Source organism: Phyllobates terribilis, unplaced genomic scaffold (assembly GCF_046119375.1).
Source record: "Phyllobates terribilis strain yellow unplaced genomic scaffold, ASM4611937v1 Scaffold_5__5_contigs__length_657084704, whole genome shotgun sequence".
Classification (NCBI taxonomy): Eukaryota; Metazoa; Chordata; class Amphibia; order Anura; family Dendrobatidae; genus Phyllobates; species Phyllobates terribilis.
Window position 1 is genome coordinate 149,346,438 of NW_027362765.1, and position 13,072 is coordinate 149,359,509.

At 42.7% G+C, this 13,072-nt stretch overlaps 1 protein-coding gene across 1 annotated transcript in view; it reads left to right on the top strand.

The window, feature by feature from the left end:
- The window catches only part of PSMD11 (proteasome 26S subunit, non-ATPase 11), a 34,661-nt gene extending 30,453 nt beyond the window's left edge, over positions 1 to 4,208 (top strand). Inside the window, exon 14 of the mRNA XM_073683169.1 lies at positions 3,502 to 4,208. The gene's annotated coding sequence lies outside the window, so the exon portion shown is untranslated. The remainder of the gene's footprint in view (positions 1 to 3,501) is intronic.
- Positions 4,209 to 13,072: the final 8,864 nt, after the last annotated feature.

Consider the following 13,072-nt stretch of genomic DNA (forward strand, 5'->3'; position numbering starts at 1 on the left):
CATTATAGGCAACATGACTGTGAATACCTGCTGCCCGATCCACAGACAGCATGTCAGTCACTGGCGGTTTGATATCAGCCAGGTGTGTTTGACTCTTAAAACACTGCGACGTTTCAGAGGAAGATAGGCTTTAAAAGCTGGCAGGTAACAAGACACACGGGAGACTAGTCGAAGAGGTTGATCTCCAGTGGCTTCTCCCTGCCCACTCCCCTTGGGTGGCGGGTCTTTCCCTGTGTGGATGTGTATGGGAGTCATTGGCAGTGGGTGGGGTAAGCTGGCCAGGGACCCACCTCTTAGAATATATTTTATTCTGAAATGCCACAGCGAATCAGAGTCAAACATACTGTATATGGCTGAAATCATACATTCTGCCTGATCCACAGCCACTGTATCAGCTGTCAGGTTCCCTTTTAACTGCATTTTTTGTGCGCTTCTGGGGTAGAAGATGCTAAAAAAGCAATGAATGGAAAATGGGTTTCCAGTATCCACTGGATTAAAGGGCTCTAAAGTGGCATTGAATGGCAAATTGGCACTAAGGAGGCACTTATTGCTTTGTCTATTTGGCATTTATTCTATTATTGTACTTCTTGCGTAATGCCATAGTTCAGCCCATTTGACTCTTTAGTGCCAGTCTGTGATAGGCAAATGCAAAATAAGCACCAAGAATAAGATACCAAAGGCATTAACGCTTGAAGCTCAGTAAAGCTGTCACTTTTCTACATAAAGTGAACATATACCCTGTTGTAAGTAATAGCAATAGTGCATATAAATAACATAGGGTACTTACCAAACACCATTTTGGATTTTTTTTAAAAAAGCGTAAAAGTCATCTCACCAACATTAAGGTGTACCCAAATTGAGGGAGTCCTAAAGACCTTCCCGATTTGGGTACACCTGGACGCTGGTGGGATAGCTTTTACGCTTTTTTTTTTAATCAAAAACTGTGTTTAAGTACCCTATGTTATTTATATGCACTATTGCTATTACTTATTTACTTACAACAGGGTCTATGTTCATTTTTATTTCTGCCTTAGGTTTCGTCTGTATAATGACCAGTGTGAACGTGCTCCTATTTTGCATGCATACCAACTTATTCTCCAGTTCATTTTTTTTCGGTTCACTTTTCTACATGCAAAAATGTTCCATATTTCTTTCTAAGTCAGCCATGCACAATTTTATTTAAAAAAAAAAAGTAAGTTATTATTTGTTGAGGATTCCTTGAGACTTTTTTTCATCAGTGCTAATATTCTTGGCAAACACAGCTGTGGGGAGTTGCCATTCATTTCTGGATCACAGACTAGAAGAGACGCCGCTCACAGTACGGGCCATGGCCGGTCTCTGCTGCTGTTTAGAGGCTGAATCTTCTTAAGTCCTATAGCTGCCATTCCTTCCTCCCTCTTATCATACATGCATCCCTTTACCAGCGTGCATTGCCCAGCAGATGTTCAGAACAAGATCCGTATTCTGAGGTTAGAGCCACATCGATGTCTAGGACACAAAGATCTTTGGTAATTGGGCATTGCGCAACATCAGCTGTGGTGAGGACGGCTCCTACTGATAATGACACGTTACAATGGGCAGGAACAGCCTCCGTGCCATCTGTGGAACAATGTAGCCAGCTGCTTCTGCTTTCCACACCAGGCGGACAGGATGTGCTCAGTTATTTCATTACTACAGGGTTTACACAGCCGCTGTTGTTCTGGGGCTGCAGCCTGGATAAGGTCGCCATTCTCAGAGCTCCATGTACCGCTGCAGATTTCTATTCATGGATTTTAATACATTTTATTCAAGATATCTGACAGGGGTGTTAAGATTACAATGCTATGGCTGCTTTCTTCCTAAAATTACTCCATTCTTACCTATGAATGTGGTGTTGAAGCTCAGCCTCATGTTCTTCGATAGCGGAGTCAGTCCATGGCATTGATTCTAGAAGTAAGCAGACATCTCTTTATACTACTCATTAAAGATGATCATAAAGATTCACAGAATTCTGGTCTAGCGGCCTCATTAATAGTCCGTGGCCACCAGATCAGAGCCGGCTGCAATCCCTGGCATCTCTTCTTATTCATAGGCCCGGAGCACTCATGACATTACTTGGGCCTACTGAAGAGAAGGGCCAGGGATTCCAGCAGGTAAGAGGAGGTTCACAGGCGGCTAGTCTAGCAGCCATAGACTACCACTGTGGCCATTGGACCTGGGCCCTGGAAATCTTTTTGATCATTTTTACTATTTAGCATTTTTTAAAAATTTGCTTCATTTTATTAGAGAAGTCATATCAAGTCTGACCATGACTATGGTGATGGAGCTGATTTCACCCATATTCATGGTCTGATTAAGGACCGATGTCCTGACTGGCTGTTTCTTGACTCGAACTCGCCGGCCTCATAAATGCCTTAATCAGGCTGTGATTATCTGATTTGTGAAACCGACCTAAGGGCAGATTCACACGCCTATGTGTTCGCAGACCTAGTACAGGCTGTGATGGACCAACTGCACAAACACAGCCTCATATAGTTCAGGTCAGGAGACCTGTGGCTGGTACAGATCATGAAGCACGGACATATGAATGAAGCCTTAGACTCATATCAAATGTGGCCCAAGTTTATTAGAATGGGGATGGACATGTATGTTTTACAATTAACAAAACTTAAAGGGAATCTGTCAGCAGTTTTTTTGCGATGTAATCTGAAGACCGCATGCGGTAGGGGTTAAAACATAGATTTCAGATCAAGCCCTGTTGTGTACTTGTAATGATTGTTTTAGCACCAGGAGCTTAATCCTTGCTGGACTAGCACATGCTTGGTAGTCTTGACTCCACCGCCTCCTGCGATAAGCAGCTCACTGTCTATAGACATTGTATATACAGAGTCTGATGGGGGCGGGGGAAGCTTTCTCGGCTCTGCTACATTACTAAATCTAAAAATTCAGTTTACTGATAGTGATACATCGCTGGAATCAGGGTCTCTTTGCTACCTCATCTGCGAGCATCATGATGTAGGCAAAAACCTGCTGACAAATTCCCTTTTAAAGGGGTTGTCCAGGGTTTAAAAGAAAACAAAATAATAAAATCGGGGAATGCTATAAATTGAAAAAAAATGTAACCATTAATTCCCTTGCCACTCAGGTTGAGCCCTGCAGTCCTTCACTTGTCCTGCAGAGATGAAGTGCTGCACATGTGCTCACTGCAGCCAATCACTGGCCTCTAAGGTCACATGCTGTACCTGCAGCCATCACCCCTGAGGCCAGTGATTGGTTGCAGCGAGCACATGTTTATGCACCATATTTTGTCATCAAGACTGGGGCCACTGAGGGGCAGCAACGGAACAAGATATCATTTTATAGCCATTTTATTATTATTATTATGTCAATCAATTAGTTCTATTTTTATTTATTTTTAAATCCTGAACAACCCCTTTTAAGGCCACATTCACACAGTTGCAATTTCTGGTGTATTTAACAGAACGTCACACTGGTCCTAATGTGTTTCATATTCACTTTCAGACCATTGAAATCATCAGCCATTGAGAAATCAGAGCGGCAGGAGCAGCGGACACCTCTCCTCCTCGTGTGGGATGGTGGAAAAGGGGCAGGGGGTGCTGAAGGGAATCCTTTTTTTTTTTTTGTTTGTTTCCATCTTTCCCAGGAACATCTATTGTTTTGAATGATCAATTTTAAAATCTCAATGAATGGGCGCATCCTTGGCACAGGCCTCTTTTAGGTTCTGGGTTAAATCCATGCTCTGACTATTTCCACTCTTCCATCCCACGTCCGGGGGGCCGGGTTAGAACACTTGCTTGTTTTATAGGTTTTTCTGTGTACTTACCTGAAGCAGTGCTTGTTGGGGGGTCTCTTTGAGCTTACCCATGGTCCCCAGAGCCTTTGTTCCGTGGACGCACACATGACCTATACTGTATGTGCCACGAGCCCCAGAGGCTGGCTAGGGAAAAGACTCATTTGGGCTCACGGTTCAGCTCTAGCGGGGAACCCTCACTTTTCATAAATTAAACGGGTTTGCTGCTTGCAGGGATTTAACGAAACAAAAAATTGCCATTGCCGCTCCTGTTACCACTCCTTTAAGACATGCCCCCTCGTCCCTGCTGATGTCCTTTGGGTTTCGATATCCCATAAGAGGTGCACAATTTCCACCCAGCTGAAACCAGAGTATATCTGATGTTCAGATGTGTTCCAATAAAGATCTTTTTTTTTTTTTTTCTTCTTTTTCTTTTCCTGGTCTTTGGTGTGTTAAAGCTTTCTACAGAATGCTGCCCAGGTGAATAAGCTGAAGGACTTGGTATCCACACATAGGACGTCTGCAAAGTTTAGTTGGCTTTATGCAACATGGATGATCTTTAATGTTTTTTTTTTTTTTTACTGTATTTGGTTATCTTAGAGGACCCGTCAGCCCTTCTAATATGTCTGTTTTAGTAAACTATGATATAACACTTTCCTGGCATCTCCAAACTCTGTATTGTGACATTCCTCTGTTATCAATTAAGTTGTCCAGGAAGGCTGACAACAAGGAGCCACCGTTTCACTCACTAGAAGGGAGTCCCTATAAAGTCTGATACTATAAGCATGGGATAGTACAGGACTATGGAGGGGCACACACCAGGAACAGAGGAACAGCACAACTCAGAAGTCTAATATGCTCCAGAGTTGTTATACAACCGCTGGCAAAAATTATGGAATCACTGGGCTCGGAGGATGTTCATTCAGTTGTTTAATGTTGTTGAAACAAAGATCACAGACATGGCACAAAACTAAAGTCATTTCAAATGGCAACATTAGGGCTTTAAGAAACACTAAAAGAAATCAAGATTAAAAATGTGGTACTTAGTAAGGGTATTTTTTTTTTCAGACCAAGCAGAGGGAAAAAATTATGGAATCATGGAAAAAAAAAACACACAAAAGAACACTCCAATACATCACTAGTATTTTGTTGCACCACCTCTGGCTTTAATGACAGTTTGCAGTCTCTGAGGCTTGGACTTAATGAGTGACAAACAGTACTCTTCATCAATCTGGCTCCAACTTTCTCTGATTGCTGTTGCCAGATCAGCTTTGCAGGTTGGAGCCTTGTCATGGACCATTTTTTCTTCAACTTCCACCAAAGATTTTCAATTGGATTGAGATCTGGACTATTTGCAGGCCATGACATTGACCTTATGTGTCTTCTTTCAAGGAATGTTTTCACAGTTTTTGCTCTATGGCAGGATGCATTATCATCTTGTAAAATGATGTAATCATCCCCAAACATCCTTTCAATTGATGGGATAAGAAAGCTGTCCAAAATATCAATGTAAACTTGGGCATTTATTGAAGATGTAATGACAGCCATCTCCCCAGTGCCTTCTTTACCTGACATGCAGCCCCATATTATCAATGACTGTGGAAATTTGCATGTTCTCTTCATGCAGTCATCTTTATAAATCTCATTGGAATGGCACCAAACAAAAGTTCCAGCATCATCACGTTGCCCAATGCAGATTCGCGATTCATCATTGATTATGACTTTCATCCACAGTCCACGATTGCTTTTCCTTAGCCCATTGTAACCTTGTTTTTTTCTGTTTAGGTGTTAATGATGGCTTTTGTTTAGCTTTTCTGTATGTAAATCCCATTTCCTTTAGGCGGTTTCTTACAGTTCGGTCACAGACATTGACTCCAGTTTCCTCCCGTTCGTTCCTCATTTGTTTTGTTGTGCATTTCCTGTTTTGGAGACATATTGCTTTAAGTTTCCGGTCTTGACACTTTGATGTCTTCCTTGGTCTACCAGTATGTTTGCCTTTAACAACCTTCCCATGTTTTTGTATTTGGTCCAGATTTTAGACACAGCTGACTGTGAACAACCAACATCTTTTGCAACATTGCATGATGATTTACCTTCTTTTAAGAGTTTGATAATCCTCTCCTTTGTTTCAATTGACATCTCTCGTGTTGGAGCCATGATTCATGTCAGTCCACTTGGTGTAACAGCTCTCCAAGGTGTGATCACTCCTTTTTAGATGCAGACTAACGAGCAGATCTAATTTGATGCAGGTGTTGGTTTTGGAAATGAAAATTTACAGGGTGATTCCATAATTTTTCCCTCTGGTTTATCTGAAAAAAATTACCCTTACTGAGCACCACAATTTTTATCTTGATTTCTTTTAGTGTTTCTTAAAGCCATAAAGTTGCAATTTGAAATTACTTTAGTTTTGTGCCATGTCTGTGATCTGCTTTTTTTCAACAACATTAAACAACTGAATGAATATCCTCCGAGCCCGGTGATTCCATAATTTTTGCCAGGTGTTGTAGTGAAACGGACATGTTGGGAGAGATGATAGCTTCCTATGGCGCATAGAAAACATGTCAACGCGATAATTCTACAAAAAGTCCATGAGGTTGATTCTGATTTAAAACTTTTTTTTTTTTTTTAACTTTTCAGGTTCCATAGTATGGCACTGTTTGGTGGTAGTACGAAGCTACCACCCCATAGGCACTTCATGTAGTGTGACACCCCAAAAAAAATTATGATGCCATACTCTAACACTACAGCCTATAGATAAGCAATTCGATCTACTCCAGCCTGTTCCTCTGCGGCAGCTGGTCTTCACTTCTCTGCCCAGCATCCTGGGCATCCCTGGCCCTTCCTAGGCTCCTTAACATATGTTATGTGAGAGCTAATAAGTGCCAGAGGCGGTTACAAAAGTGGTGACCTGCTGTTGTGGACCGGATTGGACTCTAGACAAGGGTAATGCGAATTGCTCCTCTCTAGTACAGCTAAGCTGTGTGCTACTTACCCATGATTCCAAAATGGTGTATCTTCCCTTGGACACTTTATGGAGCCGACGTTCCTCCATGTGCCGCAGTACAGCCTCTTGCACGCAGTTAGCAGTGCAACACCCAGCGGGGAACTCCAGTCCCTAATAAATGAGTTATTACAGTCTTTATTCATGCGCCTTATCTACCTGTAAGTTATTGTAAACTTGCTCCTACTTCCTCTTATTGACCATTATGTCTGATAACAAAGCTTCGGAGGGCAGATGTATATGCAAATTTTCATTCTTTACACAGATGTCAGGCGCGCACAAGTCAGTCTCTCCCATTGTGTCAGTTAGGTAAATCCTGCATAACAGGGAATTTCTCTGTCATCAGTGTTTCACATGCCTTCCTCGTCATTGCCCTAGTATATTCTAATATTGTGATCTAATCTGTTGTGGAAAGAAGTGTTGAGCGTGACTAGAGAGAACATCTAGAGCCACAGCAGCTCATCCATGGGCTGATGAGAGGGGTGAAGAACAACTCCAGCAGAGATCAGGCCTTGTCTCGTCCTTAGCGAACGTATTCTTCTGACTTTGGGAAAGCTGGGTGACAACCGATTTGATGTCTCCCATTTTTTGCCATTGAGTGATATATTGATGTTTGGTACTGCAAAAAATTGAGAAAAGCTTAGGTGCAGTTGTCCTTTTAGCAAAAGTATCTACTCGTTTGTTAACTGATTGCTGTCAAAACAGATTTCCCAAGGATGGCACTCGTGTGCTACTTGTGATTTTCATGAACCCATAGACTTGTATGGATGATTTTACTCCCTGACTCAGATCAAACATGGGCATGTTAACTGCCACATAGAACACATACCCATTATAGTCTATCTGTGAACATGGCCCAGTGATAATAAGTGCACTTATCAACACATATTTGGCCTATTATTAGCCTTTGTAAAAGAACATTAAGCTACTGTTTGACATCTTTGAGGGCAGGTAATCTAAAAGCCACAATATTCCTTACTACATATGTCAAACTTTAGGCTGTGTTCACATGTTGCATTTTTTGTTCTTGTTGGAAAAACACGTTTGCAATTTCCAAACTGCAAAACAAAAGAGACACGACCACAAAGTGCAAGTGTAGCGTTAGAGTAGGCCAGAATGTTACAGCTCCCCATTCATCATTGCTGTTTCTCCAGTTTTCTGGAGTCATTTGTTCTGTTTAGTGACTTTAGTATTTGTGCCTTAATCTCTACATTTTGTGCCACTCTTTTAAGTGTGTATGTATATATATTTTTATATATATTATATTAGTGAACCAGACAGCTGATACATGCCGACTGATTTCTGGGGGCAGCATGTATCAGGCATTGCCTGTATGATCTCAGCCAGGTATGTATGACTCTGAAATGCTGCAGAGTTTCATAGAAAAACATACTTTAAGAGCCATCAGGGACTGAGCCTCACAGGAGACTAGTCAGACAAACTGGTCCCAGCCAGCTTCTACCTGCTGCCCTGGATTGTCAGGTCTCTGCCTCCATGTGTGTATAGGCCAGTGTTTCCTAAACCCCGTCCTTACAGCCCCCCAACAAGTCATGTTTTCAGGATTTCCAGTTTCTGATGCCTTAATAACAATTCCTTCAGCTGTGCAAAAATAAGGAAATCCTGAAAACATGATGTGTTGGGGGCCGGGAGGACTTGAGTTGGGGAAACATTGGTATAGGCAGAAACCTGTCACTCTAGGCCACTGGGCGAGGAGTCGGCGCCGGGTACCCGCCTGTCCGACTAGTCTCCAGCACAACTGAACTTAAAGTATGTTTTTCTCTGAAATGCTGAGGTGATACAGCTGGTGCCTGATACATGCTGCCCTTTTTTTTTTGGTTGCACAGGTAATGTCTAATGTAAAATTTGCCATAAGACAAAAGAGAAGTAACTTTAAAAAATCAAAAATGATTAATCAAGCCCAATGTATATACCTTTAACATCTAGCTGTGCCATTTATTAGGTAATACCATCTCACTATATGGACTTTAAAGGGAGCCAGGGAAGAAAAGAAAGATGGAGAACAAGCAGGTGCGAAGGTGTTTGTAACTGATATGCCCCGAGTGGTGGGACTCAAACTAAGTCTTGCCGCACGATGCATCATGGTGGGGCCAATCATTTATATACACCTTCCCACCTGCTTATCGTCACCACCCCTCTTATTTGATTGACAGTTTTGGTTTTCTAGACACACAGAAGGGAGGAAACAGATGGAAAACAAGCAGGTGGGAAGATGTCTTTAAATGATTGGCCCCAGTGTGATAAAACAAGCGGTGGGCCTCAAACTAAGGCCACGGCCCCACTATCAGTATGTGGTCAGTATTTTTTCTCAGGGGTGGGTGATAAATACAGAATTGGTGACTTGTTTCTATTATACCTTTTCTCTGATTGTTCCTCACCTGGTTTTGGCTCCCACTCCTGAGAAAAAATACTGATTGTGGGGCCCTGGCCTTAAGGCCCCGTCACACTAAGCGATGCAGCAGCGATCCCGACAACGATACGACCTGTCAGGGATCGTTGCTGCATCGCTAATACTTCGCTGGTGAGCTGTCAAACAGGCAGGCTCACCAGCGATGAGGGGAGCAGCGATATCGTGGAAAGAATCGTTCCACGATGTCCTGCTCCCGTTCCCAGCCTGCTGCTTAAGCAGGAGCAGGCTGGTAACTATGGTAAATATCGGGTTACTAAGTGCGCGTGTGCCCCTAGTAACCCGCTGTTTACCATGGATACCACTCTGCTACCGTGCGCTGGAGCCTCCGCTCACCGTAGCAGAGTGGTATCTATGGTAAACAGCGGGTTACTAAGTGCGCGCGTGCCCCTAGTAACCTGATATTTACCATGGTTACCAGCCAGATCGTTGGTCCCGCTGGTCACACACAGCGATGTGTGCTGGCCAGCGGGAGGCCAACGACCAAAAAATGGTCCAGGACACTTTGCAACGATCAGCGACCTCACAGCAGGGGCCTGATCGTTGCAAAGTGTCACACATAGCGACATCGCTGGTGAGGTCGCTGGTGAGTCACCAAAACCGTGACACAGCAGCGATCTCGCTAGCGATATTGCTTAGTGTGACGGGGCCTTTAGTCTTTGTGGCAGGATCAATCATTTATATACACCTTCCCACCTGCTTGTTTCCTTATCTCCACCACCCCCTTATTTGATAGCTCCGGCTTCATAGAGTCAGAGTAGGGAGGATATAGATAGAAACCAAGCAGGTGGGAAGGTGTATATAAATGATTGGCCCCACTATGAAGCACCAAGCGCCTGGACTTGGCTTAAACAGTCATTCTGTGCTGAGAGTCCCTTTAAGTGGGGGCAAAAGAGAGTACAAGTTTTTCAAACTGCTTCATAGAAATCTGGAATGGACAAGGCAAGGTGTATTCTTCCAGTTGTCACGGACAGGCGAGCTTGTTGGTTTCCGCTACAGGCGCACAGAGGTGGGTCTGGCTTCAGCTGTATTCTGGCCCCATTCTCACTTTTGTAATATGGCCACAGTGGGTCTAATGCCATGAACTAACAGAATTCTAGATGCATAGGATCGTCTGCGTGCTGGATGTAAGAACAGTGGTTGGACCAGGATGAGCAGCCATATTGTGGTTGGCAGAATGAAGCACGCATTATGGAGGTGCATATTGATCACACTCAAGCGATCAGATGTTTTGTCCAGTATGGGGAGAGAGGGGGTTGTTTTTCCCCTGTGTTGTTTGTGTCTGAAGTTCATGAGCCATTGAGGATGTCTTCAGAAAGAGAATCTGATCTGGCCAGTTCTGAATAACCCTGTTTTCCTGTACTTTCTAGGGCAATTTGCTGTCTCTTGCTTCCTTGTCTGATTGCCACAGGCCTCTTCATGTTATATAGGCTGCGCCACACACATGCTAATCTTAGTACACAAATCCCACTATGTCATATTGTATATTTTGTAAATCACTTTAGTTTACAGAAATTATATTTTCTTCCTGTTCCTGGATGACTCCTGATCTGGACTGTGCACATTTTGGAATTTTTCTGTAACCATCTAGAAGATTTCCCAAAAATGGGGGATAAATCACAGTGGCATCATTCCAGGTCATTGATTCCAAGACCCTATTCGGGCTGTTTTATCGAAGATCCAAACTGAATGCAAGGCCTGGACCCTCCACCTTTAATGGGAATTTAGGTTGCCATATTAAGTAATTAGAAACTAGTACTAAAATTTGTAGCTGTATCTGAAAGGAGTTGCATAATCTAAACATATTGATATCCTATCCTTCAGATAGATCACCAATATCAGATTGGTGGGATGTAGCACCTGACACCCTTCACTGATCCGCTGCTATAAGCTCTGCTGGAGCTGTGCTTCGGTACCCAGCAGCAGCTGCTACACATTGAATGGAGCTCCAGTGCACAGAACCATTCACTGGTTTTTCCAATGTTCAAAGCCTATAGCAGCTGATTGGTGAGGCGGCTGTTGGATCTCACCAATCTAATATTGATTATCCCAAGAATAGGTTGTCAACATCATTAGACCTTTTAAGTGTTGCTAAAAAAATAGGATGCTGTCCACTGTAGGGCTTCACAAACAGACTAATTCCTTTTTTATTATTTTTTGACCCTATAAAGCATTATAAAATGAGCAAATGGCAAGAATTTATTTGCTAAACTTGTCTAACTGCAGTGGGGAAAATAAGTATTTGATGCACTGCCCATTTTACACGTTTTCTCACCTGCAAAGAATGGAGAGGTCTGTAATTTTTAAAGTAGGTACATTTCACCTGTGAGAGACAATGTTAAAAAAATCCACACAATCACATTGTATGATTTTTACATTATTAATTTGTATTTTATTGAATGAAATAAGTATTTGATCATCTATCAACCAGCAAGAATTCTGGCTCTCACGGACCTTTTAGTTTTTCTTTAAGAAGCCCTCCTACTCTGCACTCATCTGTATAAAATTCACTTGTCCACACAATCACACTCCAACCTCTCCACCATGGCCAAGACCAAAGCGCTAAGGACACCAGGGAAAAAATTGTAGACCTGCACATGGCTGGGATGGGCTACAGGACAAAAGGCAAGCAGCTTCGAGAAAAGGCAACAACTGCTTGTGCAATTATTAGAAAATGAAAGAAACACAAGATGACTGTCAATCTTCCTCTGTCTGGGGCTCCATGCAAGATCTCGCCTTTTGAGGTAAGGATGATTCTGAGGAAGGTCAGCAATAAGCCCGGAACTACACGGGAGGACTTTGTTAATGTCCTGAAGAGAGCTGGGACCACTGTCTCAAACATTACCATTAATAACACACTACTCCGTCATGGATTAAAATCTTGCAGTGCATGCAAGGTCCCCATGCTCACGCCAGAGCATGTCCAGGCCCGTTTGAAGTTCACCAATGACCATCTAAATGATCCAGAGTAAGCATGGGAGAAGGTCATGTGGTCAGATGAGACCAAAATAGTACTGTTTAGTAACAATGCCACTCGCCGTGTTTGGAGGAAAAAGAAAGCTGAGTACAACCCAAAAAACACCGTCCCAACCGTGAATCATGGTGGAGAAAACATACTTTGGGGGTGCTTTTCTGCAAAGAGGACAGGACGACCACAGTATTGAAGGAAGGATGGATGGGGCCATGTATCGTGAGATTCTGGCCAACAACCACCTTCCCCCAGAGCATTGAAGATGGGTCGTGGCTGGGTCTTCAATGTTGCCCTGATCTGTATGGAGGAGTGGACCAAAATCCCTGCTGCAATGTGTGCAGACTTGGTCAAGAACTACAGGAAACGTCTGACCTCTGTAATTGCAAACAAAAGTTTCTGTACCAAATATTCAATTCTATTGTAGCAAATACTTAATTTGTTTGCATTTTATTGCATGAAATATGTAAAAATCATACAATGTGATTTTCTGGATTTTTTTTAGATTCAGTCTCTCACAGTTGAAGTGTACCTACAATAAAAATTACAGGCCTCCATTCTTTGTAGGTGGGAAAACTTGCAAAATCGTCAGTGTATCAAATACTTATTTTCCCCATTGTATATGTAATGTAGTGAAACAAAATACTTAGGGATCACCCTCTTCTGCGATTTCTAGATCCTCTATGGTCCACTTCTCACTTGATTAAAATTTTGACTAGCTTGTTCACGTGCCTCATTCTGACGCTACATAGATTTACATTGTAAAAATGATTTCTATCTCACACTTAAACCCCAGTCTAAGCCGGCAACTCAAAAAGTTAAGTCACTTGAGTTAGAAGAGGACTAGAGCGGTGCTGGAAATTGGGAAAGATGACTATCGGTAACTAT